This window comes from Moschus berezovskii, chromosome 14 (assembly GCF_049115385.1).
Source record: "Moschus berezovskii isolate FMDL1 chromosome 14, NW_MosBer_1.0, whole genome shotgun sequence".
In the NCBI taxonomy this organism is placed as follows: domain Eukaryota; kingdom Metazoa; phylum Chordata; class Mammalia; order Artiodactyla; family Moschidae; genus Moschus; species Moschus berezovskii.
In genome coordinates, this window is record NC_142473.1 from 12,375,450 (window position 1) to 12,393,891 (window position 18,442).

At 37.0% G+C, this 18,442-nt stretch overlaps 1 protein-coding gene across 1 annotated transcript in view; it reads right to left on the reverse strand.

Moving 5' to 3' along the window:
• Positions 1–18,442, reverse strand: part of CNTN5 (contactin 5) — a 647,843-nt gene that overhangs the window by 107,849 nt on the left and 521,552 nt on the right. The gene's annotated exons all lie outside the window — the stretch shown is intronic.

The following is an 18,442-nucleotide window of genomic DNA, read 5'->3' on the forward strand; positions in this document are numbered from 1 at the left end:
ACATTGCATTTTATAGACATGCAAAAAAATAATTAGAAGCGAATGCAAGGACTTGAATGTCAGTAGCTACTATGACTGCTGAAATCAATCACAGCTTACAGAGGCAGTGGCAGAGTAAGAGGCAATGCTACTAGGAACAGAAATGACCCCATCATTTCCACAAAGTTACAGGTTATGGGCCTAATTTTCAGCCAACCTACAGTGTACAAATAGTGTGGATGTACTTACCAAGGAGCTTAAACTCTAACAGGGGAAAAATGAAAGGCTCTGAAATATTGATAGTTCAGACCAAAGAAGGATATATCCTAGAAGTGAGGCATGAAGAAATGTTGTGAGAAGTTAAAAGAAAGGTGTGATTAGATGATGACGGTAATAATGATTTTTTTTTTTTTTTTTTTTGGTGAGTGTGAGAAGATGGTTAATCAGAGAATATGATTCCCCTTTCGATCATAAAAATTTGGTATGGTATAGAATTGTGTTTATCAATTGACATGCATTAGACTTTAGCTTCAAGAAACAACCATGATCTGACATGAGGAGATGTATAACCCTGTGTTACTACTTCTAAAATAGTGATTTCTAATAACATTAAAAATATGTATAGTATTCATATTTTAGTGGCTAAGTACAAATGTCAGTTTTCTTCTTAATGTTTTTTTATATTCCCTAATATGAACAATCAAAGCTTTAAGGATCTTTTATTTTCAATTAAAAACATCCCATCTGTAAATACTTTAGGTTATTTTCTGATTTAGTCCTTGTTTAGCGTTGCTCTCTGGATTTGGTTATTATGAAGTCTGAGCAGTAAGTGCTGACCCAGACCGGAAAGAGCTAAGAAATGGTGGAGTGCTAAATAGATGGAGGCAGTAAAGTCCTCTGAGTAGAAATTTTCAATAATGAAGGGACGAAGGGATGGAAAAAGTGTGTAAAAGGGTCACCGTACGGTGACATTTTTAGGCAATGAGAAATGAGCATTTTTATCAAGAGTGAGAAACAGCAATGGATAGTGGAGACCACAGACTTAGAAGAAAAGGACTATTCCATCAAGAAGGTAACAAATACTGGGATTATGAACAGACAGGTAGAGAATAACCATGAGAAGAGGCTTTTTTTTCCCTCTGGAGAAATTAAGGAAGAAACTGAATATAGAGAGAAAGCAGTAAGTGCTGACCCAGACCGGAAAGAGCTAAGAAATGGCGGAGTGCTAAATAGATGGAGGCAGTAAAGTCCTCTGAGTAGAAATTTTCAAAATAAATTTTCAATATTTTAATTTTCTTTAAATATAATTTTCAATAATAAACTTTTGAAATATCAAGAAGCTGGGAGAGTTCATTTGGGAAGTTTCTCCTTTTTTCACTAAACAAGGAAAAAAAAAAACACAAAAAGTGAAGGCGGTTGGGTGAGAGTGGGACTGGGAGCTAGAAGACAATGGGAACTGGATAAGGCCCATGATAAAATGAGGAAAGAAAGGAAGACTGAAATATTTGGAATAATCTGGAATTCAAGTTTGCCTCAATAGCACCCTTGAGAAGTAGAACTGACCAACTCAGCAAGCTTAGGCTAGAAAGCCAGGTTCAGGGCCAGAGAAAGGGGTTAACTGGGTCAATTCAGGCTTAGTTTATAAATTTGATACGACTTATCATCACAGATGCCAATGGTATGAATGGCCATGGCCTCAAGGACGACTAGGGAGTCAAGTGAAGCCAGATTGGTGCTGACAAACAAGAATAAAATAATGAAATCCAGAAACCAGGTTACCAGGAGGGGAATATAGAAAGATAAAAATTATGTAATTTGAGATTTCAGTGTAGGGAACTTTTGATGAAAGTTTTTATTTATCTGGAATAGAGCAGGAAATACAATTATTAGGTCAAGTACTTAGGGAAGAATCCTTTCACTTGTACAAGCAATTTTCAAAGTATTAAAATGGTAGATAAAGATGAGGTGTGGAAAATAAATAAGATCCAGTTGCTGAAGATGTCTAACAAGTTTCTAGACTGTATGACAAGGACATGGCAGCATGACTATAATGATAATAATATAATAATGATGAGAATATTAACTGTAATAATAATACAATAGCTACCATATCCTCACTATCAAGTATTTTGCAAACAAAATAAGCTTGTTCACTTATTTCTATGTTACTGTGAAGTGGGCATTATAATTCCTATTTCATAGAGGATGTAATAGACTCTTAAAGGTCATTTGTTTGATTAAGAATAAATAAGTTACTTAGTCAATAACCTCATTGTATGTTAGGTATTACATGAGGCAGTAGGTATCAGAGAATCCCTTCTAGTGAGAAGTTACTCACTCAAATCACTGCTAGTGCATGGCACAGCAGAGATTTGAATTCACATTTGATTCTAAAGCCTGATTTGTTCAAGAAAGCAAGGGTTATGGAGATCGTTCTTCCTTTTACTGTTAACTGAAGAAAGTGTTTAGGACTTTGTGGCAATCTAGGTATATGATGGCCACCAACAACTTTCTTAAACCTCCTTGAATCTGGGTTGGCCTGTGATTACAGGCATACTCCGGTGATACTGTGGGTTTTTTCTTTGTGTTCATGTTTAAATCACTTCAGTCGTGTCCGACTCTTTGCGGCCCTAAGGACTGTAGCCTTCCAGGCTCCTCTGTCCATGGCATCCTCCAGGCAACAATTCTGGTGTTGGTTGCCATGCCCTCTTCCAGGGGATCTTCCTGACCCAGGGGTTGATGTCACTCTTACGTCTCCTTCATTGGCAGATGGTTTCTTTACCACTAGCACCACCTGGGAAATCACCATAATACAGCTAATATGGCCATAAGGCAAGTCATTCAACTTTTTGATTTCCAAGTCCATAAAAAATACTTGCTTACATTATACTATAGTCTATCAAGTATGCAACAACATTATATCTAAAAAAGAAATGTACATACCTTTATTAAACATATTTCGTTACTAAAAACTGCTAACCATCATCTGACCTTTCAATAAGTTGTAATCTTTTGCCTGGTGGAAAGTCTTGCAGCATATTGATGGCTGCCAACTGATCAAAGTGGTAGTTGCTAAAGGTTGGGGTGACTGTGGCTATTTCTTAAAATAAGACAACAATGAAGTTTGCTGTGTCTATTTACTTTTTGTTTCATGAATGAATTCTCTGTAGCACAATGATGCTAGATAGTATTTTACCCATAGTAGACTTTCTTTCAAAATTGGAGTCAGTTCTCTCAAAACTTGTCATTAACTTATTAATTCAGTTTATGTAATATTCTCACTCCTTTGTTGCTATTTCAAAGATTTTCACAGCATTTTTTCCAAGAGTAGATTCCATCTCAAGAAATTATTTTCTTAGCACTTGCATAAGAAGCAACTCTTCATTTGTTAAAGTTGTATTGTGAGAATGCAGGAATTCAACTGACAGCGACAACCTACACTTCTAATTTTAATTATCTTGCTATTTCTACCACATCTTCAACCACTGAAGTCTTAAATCCCTCTGTCATTCCTAGATGTTGGAATCAACTCCTTCCAAATTCCTGTTAATGTTGGTATTTTGACTTCTTCCCATGAATTACAAATGTACTTCATGGCATTAGGATGATGAATCCTTTCCAGAAGACTTTCAGTTTATTTTGCCTATCAGTGAAATAACTATCTGTGGCAGCTGAAGCATTATGAAATGTATTTCTGACATAAAAAGACTTGAAATTCAAAATTACTCCTTAATCCACGGGCTGCAGAATGGATATTGTGTTAGCAAGCATTCAGTTCAGTTCAGTTCAGTTCAGTCACTCAGTCGTGTCCGACTTTTTGCAACCCCATGAATCACAGAACGCCAGGCCTCCCTGTCCATCACCAGATCCCAGAGTTCACTCAGACTCATGTCCATCGAGTCAGTAATGCCATCCAGCCATCTCATTCTCTGTCGTCCCCGTCTCCTCCTGCCCCCAATCCCTCCCAGCATCAGTGTCTTTTCCAGTGAGTCAACTCTTCGCATGAGGTAGCCAAAGTATTGGAGTTTCAGCTTTAGCATCAGTCCTCCCAATGAACCAGCATAAATCTTGTTCTACATCTCCATCAGAGATCTTAGGTCATCAGATGCATTGTCAAAGAGCAGTGACATCTTGAAAAGAAATTTTATTTTTTTCTGAGCGGTAAGACTCAACATTGGGCTTAAAGTATATAGTATATTATGTTGCAGGCAGATATGCTGTTATTCATGCTTTGTTGTTCCATTTATAGAGCACAGGAAAAGTATATACAGCCTAATTGTTAAGGGTCCTAGGCTTTTCAAAATGGTAAATGAGCATTGGCTTCAACTTGCATTAGCCTCTAACAAGAGAGTCGATTTGTCTGTTGAAATTTGAGGTCATGCATTGACTGCTCCTCTCTAGTTACGAAAATGCTAGATGGCATCATCTTCCAATAGAAGTCTATTTTTACTACAATGAAAGTCAGTTGTCTAATTGGAGCCATTTTTATTAATTATCTTGCCTAGATCTTCTGGCTGAAGCTTCTATTTTTTTTTCTTTTCTTTTTTTTTTTATTTTATTGGAGGCAAATTACCTTACATTAATATATTGGTTGGCTTTGCCATACATTGACACGAATCTGCCCCAGGTGTACATGTGTTCCCTTTCTTGAACCCCTCTCCCACCTCCCTCTTCCTCATATCCTCCCTCCAGGTCATCCCCATGCACCAGCCCCAATCATCCTGTATCATGCGTCGAACCTGGACTGGTGATTCATTTCACATATGATAATATACATGCTACAATGCCATTCTCCCAAATCATCCCACCTTCACCCTCTCCCACAGAGTCCCAAAGACTGTTCTATATACCTATGTCTCTTTTGCTGTCTCGTATACAGGGTTAAGGTTACCATCTTTCTAAATTCCATATATATGTGTCAGTATGCTGTATTGATGTTTTTATTTCTGGCTTACTTCACTCTGTATAATAGGCTCCAATTTCATCCACCTCATTAGAACTGATTCAAATGCATTCTTTTTAATGGCTGAAAGAGACTCCATTGTGTATATGTACCAAAGCTTTCTTATCCACTCATCTGCAGATGGACATCTAGGTTGCTTCCATGTCCTGGCTATTATAAACAGTGCTGCAATGAACACTGGAGTACATGTGTCTCTTTCAATTCTGGTTTCCTCGGTGTGTACACCCAGGAGTGCGATTGCTGGATCATATGGCAGTTCTATTTCCAGGTTTTTGAGGAATCTCCACACTGATCTCCATAGTGGCTGTACTAGTTGGCATTTCCACCAACAGTGTAGGAGGGTTCCCTTTTCTCCACACCCTCTCCAGCATTTATTGCATGTAGACTTTTGGATAGCAGCCATTCTGACTGGTGTGAAATGGTATCTCATTGTGGTTTTGATTTGCATTTCTCTGATTATGAGGGATGTTGAGCATTTTTTCATGTGTTTGTTAGCCATCTTTATGTCTTCTTTGGAGAAATGTCTGTTTAGTTCTTTGGCCCATTTTTTGATTGGGTCATTTATTTTTCTGGAATTGAGCTGCAGGAGCTGCTTGTATTTTTTGAGATTAATCCTTTATCAGTTGCTTCATTTGCTATTATTTTCTCCCATTCTGACGGCTGTCTTTTCACCTTGCTTATAGTTTCCTTTGCTATGCAGAAACTTTTGATTTTAATTAGGTCCCATTTGTTTATTTTTGCTTTTATTTCCAATATTCTGGGAGGTGGGTCTTGGAGGATCCTGCTGTGATTTATGTCGGAAAGTGTTTTGCCTACGTTCTCCTCTAGGAGTTTTATAGTTTCTGGTCTTACCTTTAGCTCTCTAATCCATTTTGAGTTTATTTTGGTGTATGGTGTTAGGAAGTGTTCTAGTTTCATTCTTTTACAAGTGACTGACCAGTTTTCCCAGCACCACTTGTTAAAGAGACTGTCTTTTCTCCATTTTATAGTCTTGCCTCCTTTGTCAAAGATAAGGTGTCCATAAGTGCGTGGACTTATCTCTGGGCTTTCTATTTTGTTCCATTGATCTAAATTTCTGTCTTTATGCCAGTACCATACTGTTTTTATGACTGTGGCTTTGTAGTAGAGCCTGAAATTCGGCAGGTTAATTCCTCCAGTTCCATTCTTCTTCTTCAAGATTGCTTTGGCTATTCGAGGTTTGCTTCACCTTGAACTTTTATGCTGTGAAGATGGCTTATTTCTTTAAACCTCCAGAACCAGCCTCTGCTGTCTCAGGCTTTTCTTCTTCAGCTTTCTTCTGCCTTCATAAAATTAAAGGGAGGTGAGGCTTTGCTCTAGATGGGCTTTAGTTTAAGGTAATGTTGTGGCTGGCTTGATCTTCCATCCAGACCCAAAACTTTCTTCATATCAGCAATAAGCCTGTCTCATTTTCTTGTCATCTTTGTATTCACTAGAACAGCACTTTTAATTTCCTTCAAGAATTTTTCCTTTGGTAACTTGGCTAACTAATGCAAAAGGCATAGCTTTCAACTTATCTCAACTTTTGACATGCCTTCCTCTCTAAGCTTAATCATTTCTGGCTTTTGATTTAAAGTGAGAGACATGCAACCATTTCTTTCACTTGAACACTTTACAGGCATTATAGGGTTATTAATTGGCCCAATATCAAAATTTTTGTGCCTCAGTGAATAACAAGCCCAAGGAGAGGGAAAGATATAGGGAAACAGATGGTCAGTGGAATAATCAGAATGCAAACAACATTTGTTAATTAAACTTGCCTTCCTATATGGGTGTGGCTTATGGTGCCCCCAACCGACTGAAATTTTAGCATCAAAGATCATTAATCACAGATCACCATAACAAATATCACAATAATTAGAAAGCTTGAAGTATTGGAAAAACTATCAAAATGTGACACAGAGACAGGAAGTGAGAAAATGCTGTTGGAAAAATGGCACTAATAGACTTCTTTAATACAGGCTTGTCATAAAGCTTCAATCTGTGGGAAAAAAAAAAAAGTACATTTCCAAAAAGCAATGAAGTGCAATAAAATGAAGAATGCCTATATTTGACCCAAATGGCAATGGTAGAAATGACACAGCATGACTTTTGAGAAGTCATAAGAGGCTTTGCAGCTTCATCCCATATCTCCAGGAACGTTTATGGGGTAGTCCAGCTGCCTGGTTAGAAATCCTGTTAAACCGATGTTATTATTCTGTCAGGAAGTCCAAGTTAGTCATTTGGAAAATCCCATGGAGATGAGGAGATCCACCTCACCCTCACTTATTCCATCATCCCAGCCCAGACACCAGAGACAGTGAATCCTTCAAACGATTCCCACTTCAGCCACCATTAGACACATGTGCATGAGACATCCCTGGTAAGAAACTGGCTATGGCTGTCTGCTGTCAAAGCTATAAGGGCAAGTAATGGATGGATTTTTTAAGTCATTAATTTTGGGGAAGCAATTGATAATTGGAACAGACTTCAAAATAGTTTGATTTGAGGGTTTGTTCATAGGTAGGGAATTTATCAAGAGAATCATTACCATGCTTTGAAAAAAGACTTGAAATTTAGCTATTGTATTCATATTGGAATAATTATCAACATAATTCATTAGGTTCTTCCAAATTGTTCCATTTATCCTGTTCCGTTTCATCCATCCTATTCATTCATGTCTTCAAAAAACATTAGCAATCACATGATAGGAGATATTATGGAAAATAGCTATTTGCTAATTATGTAAAATGATTTGACTTTCTGAGTATTAAATCTCTACTAAAATATTTAAATTAATTTGCTTAAGAAAGATATAGTTCTTTTAATAAGAGGCAATAGTTACTCTAAATATTTTTTTAAAAAAAACTTCAGATGGAACCAAAATGAAATTTATAATATAATTAATAAATCACCAAGTATTTTTCTTTACATATGGCTATTTTCCCAAATATAGTCCTAAGTAAAATAATCAGTGATAGCAAATTAGATATATATAGCCACAATACTAATTTTAGACGTGTAATTAGTTATAATTACAAACTATTTTAAATAACTAATTGTTCAGTAATCATGTGATATTTAAATCATAAACTCTTATAACAGAAAATTAGGTGGTCATTAAACTGCCTAATATTTAGTACTATATTATGACATGTTCACAAAAAGTGGAATGCAAAATGATATGTTAATATAAATATAATAATTTGCTAAATAAGTATAGGAAAAGACGGGAAATAAATGCATTAAAGGATAGTTGGCAGTTATTACTTGGAGTTGAAGTTATAAATAATTTAAATTTTACTCTTTATACTTGCTTGGATTTTCAGTTCTGTACAATAAGCAGAAATTATTTAAATGTTTAAAATTATTTTAAAAGTCATTACTCTAAAGAATGCCTCCATATTTTGATATCTATATACTATTGTAAGTGTATTCTATTTAACTAAACATTTGCTGAATTTCTAGCACATGTGTGCAAAGCACTGTGCTGAGTGGTGAGAGATAGACAGGCAGGGGAAGTGGTTTGCAGGAGAACAAAATAGGGTTCCAACCCTAGGCGTGTTAAAAATCCAAAGGCAGAGGCACACGATTTACAAAGACAAATGCCCGCAATAAAAATGTGACATATTTTACATCTCATTATTATACTTGTTACATTGGATATAATTATTTTTATATAATTTCCATTTGTTTGAATATTCAACATGATAATTCATATATATTAGGCCCTCAATACCTACTAGTAACCTTGGCAACCAGTTACTTGGAAAACTCAGAGTTGGGAACCTCAGCAGTGGCTTTAGGACTAGAAAAGGTCAGTTTTCATTCCAAACCCGAAAGAAAGGCAATGCAAAGAAAGATCAAACTACTGCACAATCACTCATCTCATACAATACAAAGTAATGCTCAAACTTCTCCAAGCGAGACTTGAGCAGTACATCAACTGAGAACTTCCAGATGTAGAAGCTGGATTTAGAAAAGTCAGAGGAACCAGAGTTCAAATTGCCAACATCCGTTGAATAACAGAAAAAGGAAGAGAATTCCAGGAAAACAACTTTTTCTGCTTCATTGACTATGCTAAAGCCTTTGACTGTGCTGATCAAACTGTAGAAAATTCTTAAAGAGATAGGAACACCAGACCACCTTACCTGTCTTCTGAGAAATCTTTATGCAGGTCAAGAAGCAACTGTTAGAAATGGACATGGAACAATGGACTTGTTCCACATTGGGAAAGGAATACACCAAGTTTGTATATTGTCATCCTGCTTATTTAGCTTCTATGCAGAATACGTCACGTGAAATGCCAGGCTGGATGAAGCACAAGCTGGAATCAAGATTGCCAGGAGAAATATCAATAACCTCAGATAAGCAGATGACGTCACTCTTATGGCAGGAAGTAAAGAGCAACTAAAGAGCCTCTTGATGAAAGTGAAAGAGGAGAGTGAAAAAGCTGACTTAAATCTCAACTTTCCAAAACTAAGATGACGGCATCCGGTCCCATCACTTCATGGCAAATAGATGGGGAAACAACGGAAACAGTGAGAGCCTATTTTCTTGGGTTCCAAAATCACTGCAGATGATTGAAATTAAAAGAAACTTGATCCTTGGAAGGAAAGCCATGACCAACCTAGAGAGCATATTAAACAGCAGAGACATTACTTTTTCCAACAAAGGTCCATCTAGTCAAGGCTATGGTTTTTCCAGTAGTCATGTATGGATGTGAGAGTTGGACTATAAAGAAAGCTGAGCGCCAAAGAACTGATGCTTTGGAACTGTGGTGTTGGAGAAGACTCTTGAGAGCCCCTTGGACTGCAAGGAGATCCAACCAGTCCATCCTAAAGGAGATCAGTCCTGGGTGTTCTTTGAAAGGACTGATATTGAAACTGAAACTCCAATATTTTGGTCACCTGATGCAAAGAGCTGACTCATTTGAAAAGACCCTGATGCTGTGAAAGATTGAAGGCGACAGGAGAAGGGGATGACAGAGGATGGGATGGTTGGATGGTACCACCTACTTGATGGACATGAGTTTGAGCAAGCTCCAGGAGTTTGTGATAGACAGGGAAGCCTGTTGTGTTGCAGCCCACCATGGGGTCACAAAGAGTCAGACAGAACTGAGTAATTGAACTGAACTGAGTCCCTCAATAAATATCTGAAGAAAAGATGGAATGGAGAAGGGAGAGCAAAGAAGAAGAGATGTGGAAAGACCAAAATGTCATGCTGGGAATTTGAAATGCTGTGTAACAATTAACAATTTTTAAAATAATTGTCATGTACAATAAAAGTCCAATCTGATAACATCTTTCTTTTTGTTAAATCAAAATATATTTGAGTTAATTTTTTTTCAGAATAGAGTATGGTGATAATAAAATTGACAGACTAGGTTCAGAATGAAGAAAATGAACATTTTCATATTTTATACTAAGTATAAAATATTTTTCATATTTTCATATTTTATACTATACAGTCCATGGAATTCTACAACCCAGAATATTGGAGTCAGTAGCCTTTCCCTTTGCTAGGGGATCTTCCCAACCCAAGGATTGAACCCAGGTCTCCCATATTGTGGGTGGATTCTTTACCATCTAAGCCACAAGGGAAGCCCAAGAATACTGGAGTGGGTAGCCTATCACTTCTCCAGGGGATCTTCCGAACCCAGGAATTGAACTGGGATCTCCTGCATTACAGGCAGATTCTTCACTAACTGAACTATTAGGTAAGCCCCATTTTATACTAAAGCTCATCATTATTAGAAACTTGGAGCATTAAAGTTATGATCATATAACTTTCTATATATTTGTAAATCTGAAATATTATTATGAATATATTATTTTAAAAGTATTCTAAAAAATTACTTGTATGATTTACCTTTTAAAATCATTAAATGCAATATAATGCACCGTAATGAAAGTTTAAATGAGTTTAGAGTCATTACACTAGTATCGGTTTACAATGCTCTATTTAGGGATAAAAATGTGTCAGCATACTGAATTCTGGCTGCAATTAGCTTCTTTTATATATTGAGGAGTAAATTACTTTAGAGTTATATAAATGCAATGAACACTTTTGTTTTTAAAGCCTGCTAAAGACAGTCATATTTTCAACATCTTTTGACATTTTTAAAAATCAAGGAGTAAAATTTCTCTTCAAAGAATTTTATGACTAATTTATGCAAGATATCTGAAACTAGATTAATAAGAGATAAGATGACAAATGTGTGACAGTAGCTAGTGTCTGAATGTTATATATATGCCACTCATTTAGAAGAAACCTTATTAATTTTATATGGAGCTGTAATGATTCAGTGTCAGATGGTCAGGAATCTGGAAAGTCCCCCTCTTACACTCCCATGACAATGCTGTTACACAGGCTCACTAAAATAAATATTTTGTTTGAAAGTAGACCATTTAGGAAAAAGAACACAGTCTCTTTATATTTTCATGGTGAGGACTCTGGGCAAATGACAAATCACAAAGGCCCCTAGCAGAAGCCATGTTCTCATGAATTCAGTCCCTCTCAATCAAGGGCTCCCCAGGATGGCCATTAGTTTACAACCAGATCAACTCATTCCACTGACCTAATGTTCAGTTAGAAAATTATCTTCTCTTGAGAAGCCATGGACTTTAAAGTTGAAAAACACATAAAATATATATCTCCTTGTAATCTCTAAAGTTGTTATTTTTATCCTGGTGACAGGAAATAAGGACTTAAAACTTCACATGAAATCTAATTAATGTTACAGAGTTTTGAAATGTTTAAATTAACCAGAGAATTCTCTGTCTGATTCTGACACCTACTGATTCAACAAATATTTCCATTCAGTTCAGTTCAAGTCAGTTGCTCAGTCGTGTCTGACTCTCTACAACCCCATGAACCGCAGCATGCCAGGCCTCCCTGTCCATCACCAACTCCAGGAGTTTACTCAGACTCATGTCCATTGAATTGGTGATGCCATCCAACCATCTCATCCTCTGTCGTTGCCTTCTCCTCCTGCCCTCAATCTTTCCTAACATCAGGTCTTTTCAAATAAGTCAGCTCTTCACAACAGGTGGCCAAAATATTGGAGTCTCAGTTTAAACATCAGTCCTTCCAATGAATATTCAGGACTGATCTCCTTTGGGATGGACTGGTTGGATCTCCTTGCAGTCCGAGGGACTCTAAAGAGTCTCCTCCAACATCACACTTCAAAAGCATCAATTCTTCGGTGCTCAGCTTTCTTTGTAGTCCAACTCTCACAACCATACGTGACGACTAGAAAAACCATAGGTTTGACTAGATGGACCTTTGTTGGCAAAGTAATGTCTCTGCTTTTTAATATGCTGTCTAGGTTGGTCATAATTTTCCTTCCAAGGATCAAGTGTCTTTTAATTTCATGGCTGCAATCATCATCTGCAGTGATCTTGGAGCCCCCCAAAAATAAATTCAGCCACTGTTTCCACTGTTTCCCCATCTATTTCCTATGAAGTGATTGGACCAGATGCCACGATCTTAGTTTTCTGAATGTTGAGTTTTAAGCCAACTTTTTCACTCTTCTCTTCCACTTTCATCACGAGGCTCTTTAGTTCTTCTTCATGTTCTGCTATAAGGGTGGTGTCATCTGCATATCTGAGGTTATTGATATTTCTCCCGGCAATATCTCCCAGCTTGTGCTTCCTCCAGCCAAGTGTTTCTCATGCTGTACTCTGCATATAAATTAAATAAGCAGGGTGACAATATATAGCCTTGATGTACTCCTTTTCCTATTTGGAACCAGTCTGTTGTTCCATGTCCGGTTCTAACTGTTGCTTCCTGACCTGCATACAGGTTTCTCAAGAGGCAGGTCAGGTGGTCTGGGATGCCCATCTCTTTCAGAATGTTCCACAGTTTATTGTGATCCACACAGTCAAAGGATTTGGCATAGTCAACAAAAGCAGAAATAGATGTTTTCTGGAACTCTCTTGCTTTTTCCATGATCCAGCAGATGTTGGCAATTTGCTCTCTGGTGCCTCTGCCTTTTCTAAAACCTGCTTGAACATCTGGGAGTTCATGGTTCACATATTGCTGAAGCCTGGCTTGGAGAATTTTGAGCAAGACTTTACTAGTGTGTGAGATGAGTGCAATTGTGTGGTAGTTTGAGCATTCTTTGTCATTGCCTTTCTTTGGGATTGGAATGAAGACTGACCTTTTCCAGTCCTGTGGCCACTGTTGAGTTTTCCCAATTTTCTGACATATTGAGTCCAGCACTTTCATAGCATCATCTTTTAGGATTTGAAATAGCTCAACTGGAATTCCATCACCTCCACTAACTTTGTTCGTAGTGCTACTTCCTAAGGCCCACTTGACTTCACATTCCAGGATGTCTGGTTCTAGGTGAGTGATCACACCATCGTGATTATCTGGGTTGTGAAGATTTTTTTTATATAGTTCTGTGTATTCTTGCCACCTCTTCTTAATAGCATCTGCTTCTGTTAGGTCCATATCATTTCTGTCTTTTATCGAGTCCATCTTTGCATGAAATGTTCCCTTGATATCTCTAATTTTCTTCAAGTGATCTCTAGTCTTTCCCATTCTATTGGTACTTGTTATTTTTTAAGCAAATGTATTTTGTAAAAAATGAATCTATTCAGTTTTTATTTTCATTTTTATAAGATTTGAGGGACTTTCTATTTTTCTTATTTACAAATTTTAAGTGAAAAATTAAATTTGTTAGGATTCAAAATATTAAACAGCTTTGATTTTAATTGCTTAAACTAAGATGAAAAAATTTAATACCAAATATGCCATGGTATCTTAAATTGGTTCTGTTTTTAAACACTTAAATATTGCTTAGGGACTCTTCTTACTAAGTCATTTAGTCACTTGAGTCAGCTTCCCTGAGAGTTAGTTGGTAAAGAATCTGCCTGCCGTGCGGGAGACCTGGGTTTGAACCCTGGGTTGGGAAGATCCCTTGGAGATGGGAAAGGCTACCCCCTTGGAAGGAAAGTTATGACCAACCTAGATAGTATATTAAAAAGCAGAGATGTTACTTTGCCAACAAAGGTCCGTCTAGTCAAGGCTATGGTTTTTCCAGTGGTCATGTATGGATGTGAGAGTTGAACTGTGAAGAAAACTGATTGCTGAAGAATTGATGCTTTTGAACTGTGGTGCTAGAGAAGACTCTTGAGAGTCCCTTGGATTGCAAGGAGATCCAACCAGTCCATTCTAAAGGAGATCGATCCTGGGTGTTCACTGGAAGGTCTGATGCTAAAGCTGAAACTCCAATACTTTGGCCACCTCATGCGAAGAGTTGACTCACTGGAAAAGACTCTGATGCTGGGAAAGATTGGGGTGGGAGGAGAAGAGCACGACAGAGAATGAGATGGCTGGATGGCATCACCGACTCGATGGACATGAGTTTGAGTGAACTCCGGGAGCTGGTGATGGACAGGGAGGCCTGGCATGCTGTGATTCTTGGGGTCGCAAAGAGTCGGTCACGACTGAGCGACTGAACTGAACCCACTCCAGTATTCTGGCCTGGAGAATTCCATGGACTATATAGTCCATGGCTTCACAAAGAGTTGGACACGACTGAGTGACTTTCTTTTCAGGCATATGGGTCAGAATAAAAGAAAGCAAGCATGGCAGTCACAGAAGCAATGTTACAAACATGCCCTTCTAATAAAAATGAAGAGATTTCGCTATTATCTCAAAGATTAGACTAATGGAAAAAAATAAACTCCATAACTCAGACCATGAAGAGTATTTTCTGTTTTTATGATATATTTTAAATAGATTCATTGAAGCATCCAGTACAAAGGACCATTTTGTGTAGAGAAAAGAAAAAAAAAAAGACATATGTAAGTAATGACAAACTCTTTCATTAAAAAGTCATGTTCAGTAATGTGAGTAGATTTTTTTTTTAACATATCACATGTTAATACCTAGTAGTAACTGCTTGCTAAGGTTTTCATCTTTACAATAGAAAATGAAGACATACACTTATCTAAAACGTTATTGATAGTAAATTTATTTTTATGCAATAAAAAATTTCCTGACATGCTTTGCCATGCTGGACTGGCAATTGCAACTTCACATAGCATCGCTTCCCTCTTTCTTTGTCCTCTCAGGTATTTCCTTACATCACTATGCTCCTCATGAAGTTGAGAGACTGTTATATTTCTTTACTCTTTGGCTGATCCTTTCATACTGTTCTCAATCCCAGGAGAACATTTTTTTAAAAAAACCCAGGGGTAGTTAAGGATGAAAATGAGAGATAAACAGTTCTAATGATTTCTTTCCAAAAACAAATTTTGTTTCCAATTAATTTGGTAAAGTTTACCATTTACCCTTTCTGTCTTTCCATCAGTTCAGTTCAATTCATTTCAGTCTCTCAGTCGTGTCCGACTCTTTGCGACCTCATGGACTGCAGCACCCCAGGCTTCCCTGTCCATCACCAACTCCCGGAGCTTGCTCAAACTCATGTCAATCGAGTTGGTGATGCCATCCAACCATCTCATCCTCTGTCGTCCCCTTTTCCTCCCACCTTCAATCCTTCCCTTCATCAAGGTCTTTTCCAGTGAGTCATTTCTTCCCATCATGTGGCCAAAGTATTGGAGCTTCGACTTCAGTATTAGTTCTTTCAATGAATATTCAGGACTAATTTCCTTTATAATTGTCTGGTTACATCTTCTTGCAGTCCAAGGGACTCTCAAGAGTCTTCTTCAACATCACAGTTGAAAAGCATCAATACTTTGGTGTTCAGCTTTCATTATGGTCCAATTCTCACATCCATACATGACTACTGAGAAAAAACATAGCTTTGACTAGTTGGACCTTTGTCCGCAAAGTAACGCCTCTGCTTTTTAATATGCTGCCTAGGTTGGTCATATCTTTCCTTCCAAGGAACTAGCATCTTTTAATTTCATGACTGCAGTCACCATTGACAGTGATTTTGGAGCCCAAGAAAATAAAGTTTCTCACTGTTTCCATTGTTTTCCCATCTATTTGCCATGAAGCGTGAGACCAGATACCATCCTCATATTTTTTTTGAGTGTTGAGTTTTAAGTGAGCTTTATCTCTCTCCTCTTTCACTTTCATTAAGAGACTCTTTAGTTCCTCTTTGCTTTCTGCCATAAGAGTGATGTCATCTGCATATCTGACATTATTGATGTTTCTCCTGGCAATCTAGATTCCAGCTTGTACCTCATCCAGCCTGGCATTTTGCATGAGATACTCTGCATATAATGAAATAAACAGGGTGACAATATACAACCTTAAATACTCCTTTTCCAGTTTGGAACCAGTCCATTGTTCCATGTCCATTTCTATCTGCTGCTTCTTGACCTGCTTACAGATTTCTTAGGAGGGAGGTATGGTGGTCTGGTATTCCCATCTCTTTCAGAAGTTTTCCATAATTTGTTGTGATCTGCGCAAAGGCATAGTCAATGAAGCGGAAATACATGTTTTCTGGAATTCTATTACTTTTTCCATGATCCAACAGATGTTGGCAATTTGAACTCTGGCTCCTCTATCTTTTCTGAATCCAGCTTGAAGTTCTGAGTTCATGTACTGTTGAAGCCTGGCTTGGAGATTTTTGAACATTATTTCTCTAATGTGTGAGATAAATAAGTGAAATTGTGCAGTAGTTTGAACATTTTTGGTATTACCTTTCTTTGGGATGGAATGAAAACTGACCTTTTCCAGTCCTATGGCCACTGCTGAATTTTCCACATTTGCTAGCATATTGAGTGCAGCGCCTTCATAGCATCATCTTTTAGGATTTAAAAAAGCTCAGCTGGAATTCCATCATCTCCACTAGCCTTGTTTGTAGTGATGCTTCCTTATGCTCACTTGACTTCACATTCCAGGATGTCTGGCTCTAGGTGAGTGATCACACCATGGTGCTCATCTGGGTCATGAAGATCTTTTTTGTATAGTTCTTTTGTGTATTCTTGCCACCTCTTAATATCTTCTGCTTCTGTTAGGTCCATACAATTTCTGTCCTTTATTGTGCCCATCTCTGCATGAAATATTCCCTTGGTATTCCTAATGTTCTTGAGGAAACCTCTAGTTTTTCCCACGCTATTGTCTATGCATATATCATCATTATTATATATATTGTTATTTTCTTTCTTGCATGGATATATTAATATATCATCATTATGATTATATTTATTGTTATTGTTATTTTGTATCTATCTATCATCATCATTATGTGTGTAACCTGGGCCCTCAGCATGAAATTCTTCTCTCTCTTCAGTTAGCCTATTTAACATCTGTTTAGGCTTCAAATTTCAATCTTTCCCCAAGTATTACTGCTTTGGGGGAAATTTCTCTGACTACCCTGCTTAGGATATTCATGGCTTTATATCCATTCATATAGTACCATATATCTCTCATTCACAGCTGAAATCACATCTAAGTTTCTACTTATTCGTGTGACTCTCTTACTAAGTGTAGATTTCCTATTTGAATTTTAGGTACAGTACAGCTGAAACTGCTTTTAATTTATTCACTATTTTATTCCCACTTCCCAGTAAAGTTATTGACACCTAGTGTATTATCTCTACAGATTTGTATTAATAATTAATGATTTAATGAATAATTTTTCCTAACAGTCTATCACAGCTTTTTGACTATTTTTTACACTGTTTTCTTTCTGACTCAATCAACATATTAAAACAACATATTAAAACAACATATTAAACAACATATTAAAACAAATATAAAGATATATTTATCTTTATAAAATCATAGTCAATTCTGAAACAATACCCTTAATATATATTTAAATAATGATTCTAATTATATTATGTTCTCCTGGAGTGGGAAATGGCAACCCATCCAGTATTCTTGCCTGAAAAATTCGATGGACATCAGAGCCTTGTGGGCTACAGTCCATGGGATCACAAAGAGTTGGACACAATTGAGCACACGCATACCCACATGGTGTCTTCTCCTCTCTGTTAAATTGTCTTAATTAGATACCCATTTGATCACGGTGTGTCTAAATAACAACAACAGCAAACAAACTATTAGTATATTTTAAACTTTGATGAGTGACAAAATCTCTGGTATTTGTAAAAAAAAAAATCTAGATTCCTGGGCTAAACTCAATAGTTACTGAACTTCATTATCTGTGATTAGAGCCTCAGCATTGTAGTTCATGCAAGTTGTCTAGCAATTTTTATGCATCCTATATTTTAGGAAAAGCTGAGCTAAAGAAAAGAGATTTGGATAAAGAGTCATAGGAATCTTATTCCACTTCTGACTCTTTTATGTAAGAGCTTTAGGCAAGTTTCTGAAACTTGGGTAAGTTTTTGAACCTCATAAATTCTTAGTTTCTGTACATTTTAAAAAAGGAATGGTAATATCATGTCATTCTTGTGAGAGTTGTGAAGGGTAATATATATAACAATAATATATATATAACAGTACTTTGTAAACAGCTATGCTAGTATTGGCTAGGTCTTTAACTCAGTAACTTTGACAATGTCATATGATCTCACAATGCTTCGTTTTTTACCAATAAAAATGAGAACC